We start from the raw sequence: 9,423 nt of genomic DNA, 5'->3' as shown, positions 1-9,423 counted from the left end.
AGAGTGGCAGCGGGACACCACACCTGACCGATTTCCGCCAACACCTTGCCCCCATTAGACCCTATCCTCTGGGCACTGCCCCATGTCGAGTGGGCAGTTTCAAGATGCCCCTTGGCATTGACACCTTGCCCCTTGAGCAGTCCCAGGGGGCCAGGATGGCACTGCCAGGGTGCCAATGCCTGGGGAACAACCTCCACTGTCAAACCCTTTGGGGGGGACCCTGATTGCTCCCCCTTCACACCAGTAGGGTTGGACTATTAGATCCCCAAAGGAGAGAGGCTAGTGGGCCCAGAGACTTAAATCCCAGGCCCACAAATTACATGAAAAATAGATTCGAATAGGGTTTAAATCACTTACCTGCTCTTCCCACCAGTTTCCAGAGTGGATCTGATGGCACCAGAAATTCAGCACTGGGAGATGTGCGCGCAGCGGGAACGCATGCGTGAATACCATGCATGCCTGGCTGTGGGATTCTCCCACCTCGCTGTGCTAGAAAATTAGTGCGGCGGGGTGGGAGAATCACCCCCATAAGTGTCCATATGTGACAAGAATAACATTCAGGCTTGGGTTGATGAATGCTAAGCAGCACTCATGTTACACGAGTGGCAGGCAATGACTATCTCCAACAAAAGGAAAACGAGCCATCTCCCCTTGATGTTCAATGACAATACAATTATCATATCCTCCATCATAGCATTTTGGGGCTTACCATTGATCAGAAACTTAACTGGTTCAGTCACATAAATACTAAGGCAGCAAAATCAAGTAAGAGGCTGGTGATTCTGAAGCCAGTAACTCACTCCTGAATCTGTCCACCACCCAATCAGGAGTATGATGGAATACTCTCCGCTTGGATGGATCAATGCAGCTCCAACAACACTCAAGTTTCTTGATACCATCCAGGACACATCAAGCCACTTGATTTATGCCTCAGCTACCAGTTTACTCACTCACTCCAACACAGACACACAGGATTCTATTTTACCATTTTGATTTTAAGTGCGAGGCGGATTTGAAACTGGAAGTGTTTCAGATCCGGCTTTTAGGCTGGTTCTCAGGGGCCCCCACACGCACTCTGCCTGCAAAAATATCAGTGATTCCAAATCACGCTGCACAAGCCTGTGGGCAGGGCCTAATGCATCTGAAACTCTGCAGCTCCGATTGGCATCTCCAACTGCGCATGCGTAGAAATAAATTGATAGCATGCTGCTCGTCCGCCACATCCCTCCCGGGCTAGACGATGCCTTCCCCTGGTCCCCACAGGCATTGTCCCACCCTCACAACATTATTGATCACCTTATCCACCCCACCCCACCACCCAGACCGATGGTGGGCCCCTCCCCCACTTCCCCCCACTGATCACAGGCAGAGTGGCAATGGACCCCCCTTTCCCCCCCCCTATTGATCACTGGCAGAATGGCAGGGAACCCTCCCTTCCCCCCCCATTGATCACAGATAGAGTGGCAGCGACCCTCCCTCCCCCCCGCCGCTGATCACAGGCAGAATGGCAGCGGACCCTCCCTCCCTCCCCACTGATCACAGGCAGAGTAGCAGCAGACCCCCCTTCCCCTCCAGATCACACACCATCCTGACCTGGGACTGCACCTTCCTTCGTCTCCCTGGAGGTATGATGACATTCCATCTCTGCAAAATTCATGATTTGAGTCGGATTGGCCAATTAATGGCCAGAGGGCACACTCACAGTTCAATTAAAGATGGTAAGCGAGCGCCCAAGGGCCAACTTGAGACCTTGTAGTGATGATGTATCGTAGTCCCACTATCGAGCCAGGAGCTGCCGATGTCAGCAGCAATTCACCGCTCACAAAGCACAGGTAAAAAAAATTGATCTAAAAACAGATTGTGAAGTGACAAAACCTATATTGTGTGACCATCTGTCATGGCTGTGCCCCAGTGGCTACATTGGATTAAAAGGCACGGACCTCTGATGGGATGAAGTGCTGACCACCCCCCCGCCATTTTCCATCTTCAACCGTAAGGTTACCTGCTCTCATAAGAACATAAGAACATAAGAAATAGGAGCAGGAGTAGGCCATCTAGCCCTTCGAGCCTGTCCCGCCATTCAATAAGATCATGGCTGATCTGTCGTGGCTCAGTTCCACATTCCCGCCCTCTCCCCATAACCCTTAATCCCCTCTCTTATCAAAAACCCATCAACCCACGTCTTAAAAATATTTAGCGAGGCAGCCTCCACCACTTCAACGGGCAGAGAATTCCAGAGATTCACCACCCTTTGAGTGATGAAGTTCCTCCTCAACTCCGTTCTAAACCACCTCCCCTTTATCTTGAGGCTGTGCCCCCTAGTCCTACTGTCTTTTTTGAGCGGGAAGAGTCTCTCCACCTCTATCCTATCCATCCCATTCATCATCTTATACGTCTCAATGAGATCTCCCCTCATTCTTCTAAACTCTAATGAGTACAAACCTAGTTTATTCAGCCTCTCCTCATAGCTCAACCCCCTCAACTCCGGTATCAGCCTAGTAAACCTCCTCTGCACTCCCTCCAGGGCCAAAATATCTTTGCGCAGGTGCAGCGCCCAAAACTGCACACAGTACTCCAGCTGATTCACTGGCTTAGTAGCATGAATTAGCTATGGGTGAGTAGCCATTTTGTCCCTGAACTTGTTGTTGGTAAACTAGCCCACCAGCCGGTTGTGTGAAATTCCGGATCTGCCCACCCCAATCCGTTTAGAATGACCCAACTCTTATGATGCCAGCACGAAAGCATGATGTGGCCGTCTAGCAAATTGCATGGAAACATAAATACATCAAGAATCACACTGAGGGATTGTTTATGCCGCTCAGCCCTATGTTGAGTGATTAATCTTGATTTTCCAAGTCATGGACCCAAAAATATTCTCCTTTATGTTTGTTCGGTCATAAAGTCTTCCAATATGTTAAATTAGGTTTCCTTAACCATGGGCTGAAATTTCCAGCCTTTACCGTTGGCAACATCTTCCAGTGCCACCAATAGTGATACCCTGCAGCGGGTTCCCTCTGGGTGGGATTCCCTGTTGGCAGTGGGTGTAAGGCATGTACAATGCTGTAGGATCGACGTGACCAGTAGATTGGGGGCCTGTGGGAGGCTGGAAAATCCGGCCCCATGAATATTTCATTAAAATATTCAGATCCTGAAAGGTTTGGACTTTTCCCCTTCTCCCCTTCTGTAACTCGGCCAGAGTAGTGCAGCAGGAGGGTCAGGCCCAATAGTTAGCGGGAGAATTTGGGATGAAACCTTCACCTCTTCTCCATCCCTGTCATCACACTGTAATTCTGAATATTTACCATAGTACTGACAATTTTCACTCAACCTTCAATCACTCTGGGCACTAAACATCACTGTTCATTATACAGGATGTATGAAAGATTACTACTATATGATCTGCGATAATGCTGCACCATCATCACAATAATGACCCAAGTTTTCTGACACCCAAAGCTGCAAAATCTGGACTTAGGTTTCTGTTACACACCAGGAATCCGCAATCATTTATGGATTGCTAGTTCAGTGACAATACCACTACATCAAAGCCTCTCCCACTCCTTCTTTCAACTCTCTCTGCTTGTTGGGCAAATCCTGGAGAGGCTCTGCTGGCCCGTTTCTGTTCAGCCAGGACCAAAGTCTAGGCTGAAAATGAGCAGTTTCTTGTGGGCACAGAAAACATTGCAGATGCTGGGCACATTGCCCAGAAGGTCTGAATCATTATTTTTATTAAACCTATTTTTTAGGCCTCGAAAATTACTTTGAAACAATCCTTGGATCATAAATTGTCCACAACATTGCATAATTTCATTCGATACAAATGATGTTGATAGACAGAGAGGGCTCAGAGACTGAATCAATGAGGCGAACAAATGGCTGGAGCTTACAACTGCACTGGAATCATTGATACAGCAAAAACTGAACTGGCCACATGAGGGTCATTTCTCCTCCAGCTTCATTTTTTTAGGCTGGCAAGAGGAATTCTAGGATATGGAGGAGCCCTAAAATAACTAGAATCAGGCCTCAGGCAGGAAGAGTGTGGTACTTCCATTTGAAGCCCCCAGTAACATTGCACACCCTCCCCCTGCAAGGTCTAGTAGCTGCAAGATCTGCATTGTCCTTGCTCACGTCCTTCATACCAGCCCCTTCTGAATCCTCCACTGTGACACCCCTAATCCTCCCCTACCCTCCCTGCCCTGCGACCCCAAGGTTTACCCAATCCTGGAATCTCAGGAGTTAGCCTCTGGAGACTGCACGCAGTCCGAGCTCTGTTCACTGCAGCTTCTGGCACTGCCAGCCAATCAGATTTTTCAGCAGCTCTCAGTGGGACCTCCCCGCCCCGTGAAGGGATATAAGTCCCTGCCTCCAGCCAATGAATATTTGTTGGAGCATGAAATTCCAGCATGCTTTTTGAATGACGGGAAAGGAAACACCAAAATCCTAAAAACTTGACCCATGCTGCTACTGTCACTTTGATTCCATGAGCTCTAATTTTGCTCATGAGTCTGTTGTGCCAAATGCCTTTTTGATGTCCCTATATACCACATCAGCAGCATTACCCTCAATGGTCTCTGCTTCCCTCATCAAAAATGTTCAGCAAGTCGTTAAAAGCAATTTTCCCTTTTCAAATCTATGTTGGCTTTCCTGTCGTGCTTTCTAGCATGGTGGCACAGTGGCTAGCACTGCTGGCTCACAGCACCAGGAACCTGGGTTCAATTCTGATCTCAGGTCACTGTCTGTGTGGAGTTTGCACACTTTCCCCTGTGTCTGGTTTCCTTCGGTTTCCTCCCACAGTCTAAAGATGGGTGGGTTAGGTTGATTGGCCATGCTAAGTTGACCCTAGTGTCAGGGGACCACCAGGGTAAATATACAAAGTTGTGGGAATAGAACCTAGGCGGGATTGTGGTCAATGCACAATCAATGGGCTGAATGGCCTCCTTCTGCACTGTAGGGATTCTATTCTACTCTATCCTGTTAACCCATTTTTGCCCTAAATCATCATTTCTAGAAAATTCCCCACCACATCAAGGTTATATTGACTGGCCTCTCTTTGCTGGACTTATCTTTAATCCTTTTTTGAAGGGTGTAACGTTTGTAATTCTCCAGTCCACGTTCTTTTTTATGATGGAGCCTGACTTATGGCTGACATGATACAGCCCTTCATATATTGAGTGATCAGTTTACCTGTTGATAATTGTAAAAATATATGAAGTATGTGGAGACTGTCTGGAAGTGTGAAATCTTGACAATGTGCTGACAAAATGCATTTGCCCTCTGTGTATAGGTTTATCTGATGTGGGTATGCCGGCGTTGGACTGGCGTAAACACAGTAAAAAGTCTGACAACACCAGGTTTTAGTCCAACCTATTTATTTGATAATATACTCACATTTTTACATCAATAGGTTTCACATTAATAGGTTTATCTATCAGTAAATGACTTTTTGATGAGTCATTGTTAACTTGTCCAAAGGACTATCAACATGGCATTTGTTACATTAATTGACAACAATATTTATATGGCTCCTTTGACATAGGGAAAACATTCCAAGGAACTTCACAGAAGTGTAATTATGTATAACAAAAAGTTGATGCTGAGTTACATACAGTGAGTCACTAAAAATGTGTTTAATCATAGTTTCTATCAAGCAACTTAGTTTAATGGTATTTTTTGCCAAGCTTGTGTCTGCTTGGCAAAAGCAGAGACTTTAAACATAACCAACAAATTGCTTTAACTACACTGCATATCTGCTGCTACTGAAGGAGAAAGATGAGTCACCTCTTTGGTGGGAAAACCTCATCAAGTTGTTAACAATGTTTCTCACCCAATAAAGTATCACTTGGATAAATTGACATACGTTAGGCAGCAAGTGGTTTTCAATACTTAGTCGAAAAACATTTCAGTTATGTAGAAACCCACCTTCATGAGCGAGTTTTAAACAACTGTGGTAAAATAAATCCGTCCTCCCTCACACTGCCACTGCTGCCTGTGAGAACAGACAATTTGGCACTCAGATAAAACCCCATTCACAGCAGCAGGACTGGAGAATCCCAGCCACCGATAATGTTGGAGAATTACGGTCTTAACCTTTTAACTGTTGTTAGGAAGATTTTTCTAACCATGTTCATGTTTTTCACATAACAGTCCCCTCAGAGCACAGATGAAATCTATATACCTTTATGTAGCTTAGAACCTTCCAGATCATTCCGTTGAAGGCCAGCATCAGACTTGCATACGAGCATATGAATTAGGAGTAGGAGTAGATCACTCGGCCCCTCACTTGCTCCTTTATTCAATAAGATCGTGGCTGATCCAATTTTAACCTCAACTTCACATCCCTGGCTATCTCTAGATAACCTTTCGCTCCCTTACTTATCAAGAACCTTTGTCTTAAAAATAGTCAAAGACACTGCCTCACTCGCATTTTAGGGAAGAGTATTCCAAAGACTGACAACCCTCTGAGAGAATATTTTTCCCCTGTCTCTGTGTTAAAGGGATGACTCTTTATTTTTAAACGCTGATCGCTACCTCCATATTCTCCAACAAGTGGAAACATCTTCCCTACATATACCCTGTCAAGTGCTCTCAAAATCGTATATGTTTTAACCAAATCATCTCTTACCCTCCTACACTTATGGTCATTATGTGGAATTTATTACAGTGCCTCAGGTTTTTTTCTCTGTGTATCAATATTTTTATTGAAGAAATGATTGTACATCCAAAATTACTGGAAGTACCAGGCAGGATTCTCCAATCTTGTTCGTTCCCACCCTGCTGCCAGCAAGAACGGAGAATTTGGCACTCAGCCAAATCCTCATTTGCTGCAGCAGCAGTGAAGAATCCCAGCTGCAGATGAGATTGGAGGTTTTCAGCCACTAGGTGAGTTGGCACTGTAATTATTGTAGATGGGAATTGAAGGTTACAGGAAACATTCATAGATTCAGTCAGTGGGGAAACTTTGACAGTTGAAGTTTGGTGCGAGAAGATATGACAGCATCCACATAGAGCCGAAGACAGATAGGTCTGTGTATTTTCAAAGTGATGAGTGCTGTAGGGCTTTGGATACAGTTCAGTTAGGTTTAAATGAAGTTGTCATAGTCTTACGTAGCTTAACTGTATTCATTAACTACAAGAACAATGTACAGAGTTCAAGCTAGGAGCTGTCCCTTGAATGCTTGTGCACATGGCTCTGCCTAACACTAGACTGATCCCGAGGTGTGGGTTATTTGTTATCTTACAGCACTGTGTGGGCAGTACTGTACTTAGTCCCATATTAACACTATTGATAGAATTCTCCCATCTGGGACTAAGTCCCGTGGTAGGGAGAAGAGTGGAGATCGGGGCAGAGAATGTTTTCTGCTGCAGAGGGTTACAGGAAAACACGCAATATCTTCCGCTCCTGGACTAATAAATAATGCCTCTGTTGGTTTTGTGCCACTATCTGTGTCAGGGGTGGGGTGAACTTGATGGTATGTCTCCTGCTGTCATATCTGGGCACTATATTTTAAAGGTGTCCAGAGATTCACAATGTCAGATCAAAGCCAGAGAGATGTCTGTAAGGCCATCTGCTGGCCCTGCTCCACAGAGTGGTGATGGGGTGATTGAGGGGAAAGGGGGATCTGGCGTAAGCACAGACGGAATCAGCAACCTCTGCTAATCACATGCCTGTTCGAGCCTTCCCTTTGTATGTGGATGTGCTCTACTCTCCAGAGGGAGTTGGTCCACAATCTTTCAGCCCATTTTAAAGTTTAAGTTTATTTATTAACCACAAGTAAGGCTTACATTAACACTGCAATGAAGTTACTGTGAAAATCCCCTAGTCGCCACACTCCACGCCTGTTCGGGTCAATACACTGAACCAGCACATCTTTCGGATCGTGGGAAGAAACCGGAGCATCTGGAGGAAACCTATGCAGACACGGGGAGAACGTGTATGCTCCTCACAGACAATGAACCAAGCCAGGAATTGATCCCGGGTCCCTGGGGCTTTGAGGCAGCAGTGCTAACCACCGTACCACCGTGCAGCTGATGAGCTGCTTGACTGAAGTGGGCTATCTTACAAAGAGAGAGATGAAATTCCATTGCTCCAACCAATGTGACATGTAATTCTCATTAAACACGGTCTCTTTGAGTAGAAGAAGCCTCGACACAATCGTGCTGATATTGGGAGAAGTCAGGAAGGGGTCAACCATTCCTGAAGGCTCTAACTGAATTTGCGTATCAGAGCTTACATGTGAGTGGAGTGTGAAAGAACCATTGACAATGGAAAGATTGGCCTTGGGTGCCCACCTAGTAGGGATTCATCCATTCAATAGAAACCTGAGGGTCAAATGTGCTTCCATGTTGGAGGCAGCTGATGCTATCATTTGCCTCTCGTTTCTCATTTACTGGTGCCTCCAGAAAGAGACCAAGTTCTGAGAAGGAGAAGGGGGATGGGGAGGAGGAGGAGGGGGAGGAGGAGCAGAGGGGGGGGAAGAGAAGGAGGGAGAGGAGGAGGAAGAGGAGGAGGCAGAGATGAGTAAGGAGGGAGCTGAAGAGGAGAGTTCCACATTTGTAGAGGTATCACCCAGCTCACTTGTATCCTCCACCAGTTCAGGTACACACACCTTGTTAGGTATTAATGGTTGCTCAGGCAGGGCCTCACATTCTGGTATTCACCACATGAACATGTCTCCACAGCAAGAGGAAGCAAGTTCAGCTGAGTTGTCAATTTGAGAAGGATTACTGAGGTAGAGGCATCAGTGAGCTCCGAGTCAGACGTCGAGCCCTTGGAATCAGCCTTTCAACTCATGGTGGAGAGTCAGCAAAAGGCGGGCAGCATTAGCAGCGACAGTGTGGCATGTGAGTCAGAGCAGTCTGTTTGTCTGCTCTCTGAATAAGTAGTGCCCATGTATACATGCATCGAGGTCACCAATGGAAGGATGGTGGACATCACAAAGACCCTCATCAAGAGAATGCCTAGACTTGCACTCTATCATTGTTGCCAGGGGTAAGTTCATGGAGTGGCAATGAGAGAAGGGAATGGGGCATATCAACATCGCACCAGATGCCCCTTCCTCTCAGGGAGTTAGTCAGTGCCCAGCTGGATACTTGAGGTTATCCACTCAAGAAGTTGTCCACTCCCTCTGAATCCTCACAGCCTGTGACTCCTTTAACCCAGTCCTCTGTCACCACCGAGGGAGTAGTTAACCCATCGATGATAAAACAAATCCAGGGCCTCAGATTTCTAAAGGCCAGCTGCTGAAGTCACCAAAGACAACATGGCTGACAAGTGAACAGGCTGCTAATGTCCTTGCAGCACCTCAAAGACATAATAGGCTACTTAAAAGCAAGAAATTACTTCTAAGTGGTTGTACGGGGAACGCTGTCACTGTAGGTATATTCACTCTCACTAAATAATGTCTAGTGTTGTCTTTCAGCATC

Source organism: Carcharhinus amblyrhynchos, chromosome 1 (assembly GCF_965287045.1).
Source record: "Carcharhinus amblyrhynchos chromosome 1, sCarAmb.v2.hapA, whole genome shotgun sequence".
NCBI classification, from domain to species: Eukaryota; Metazoa; Chordata; class Chondrichthyes; order Carcharhiniformes; family Carcharhinidae; genus Carcharhinus; species Carcharhinus amblyrhynchos.
Note: the sequence above shows the minus strand (reverse complement) of the source record.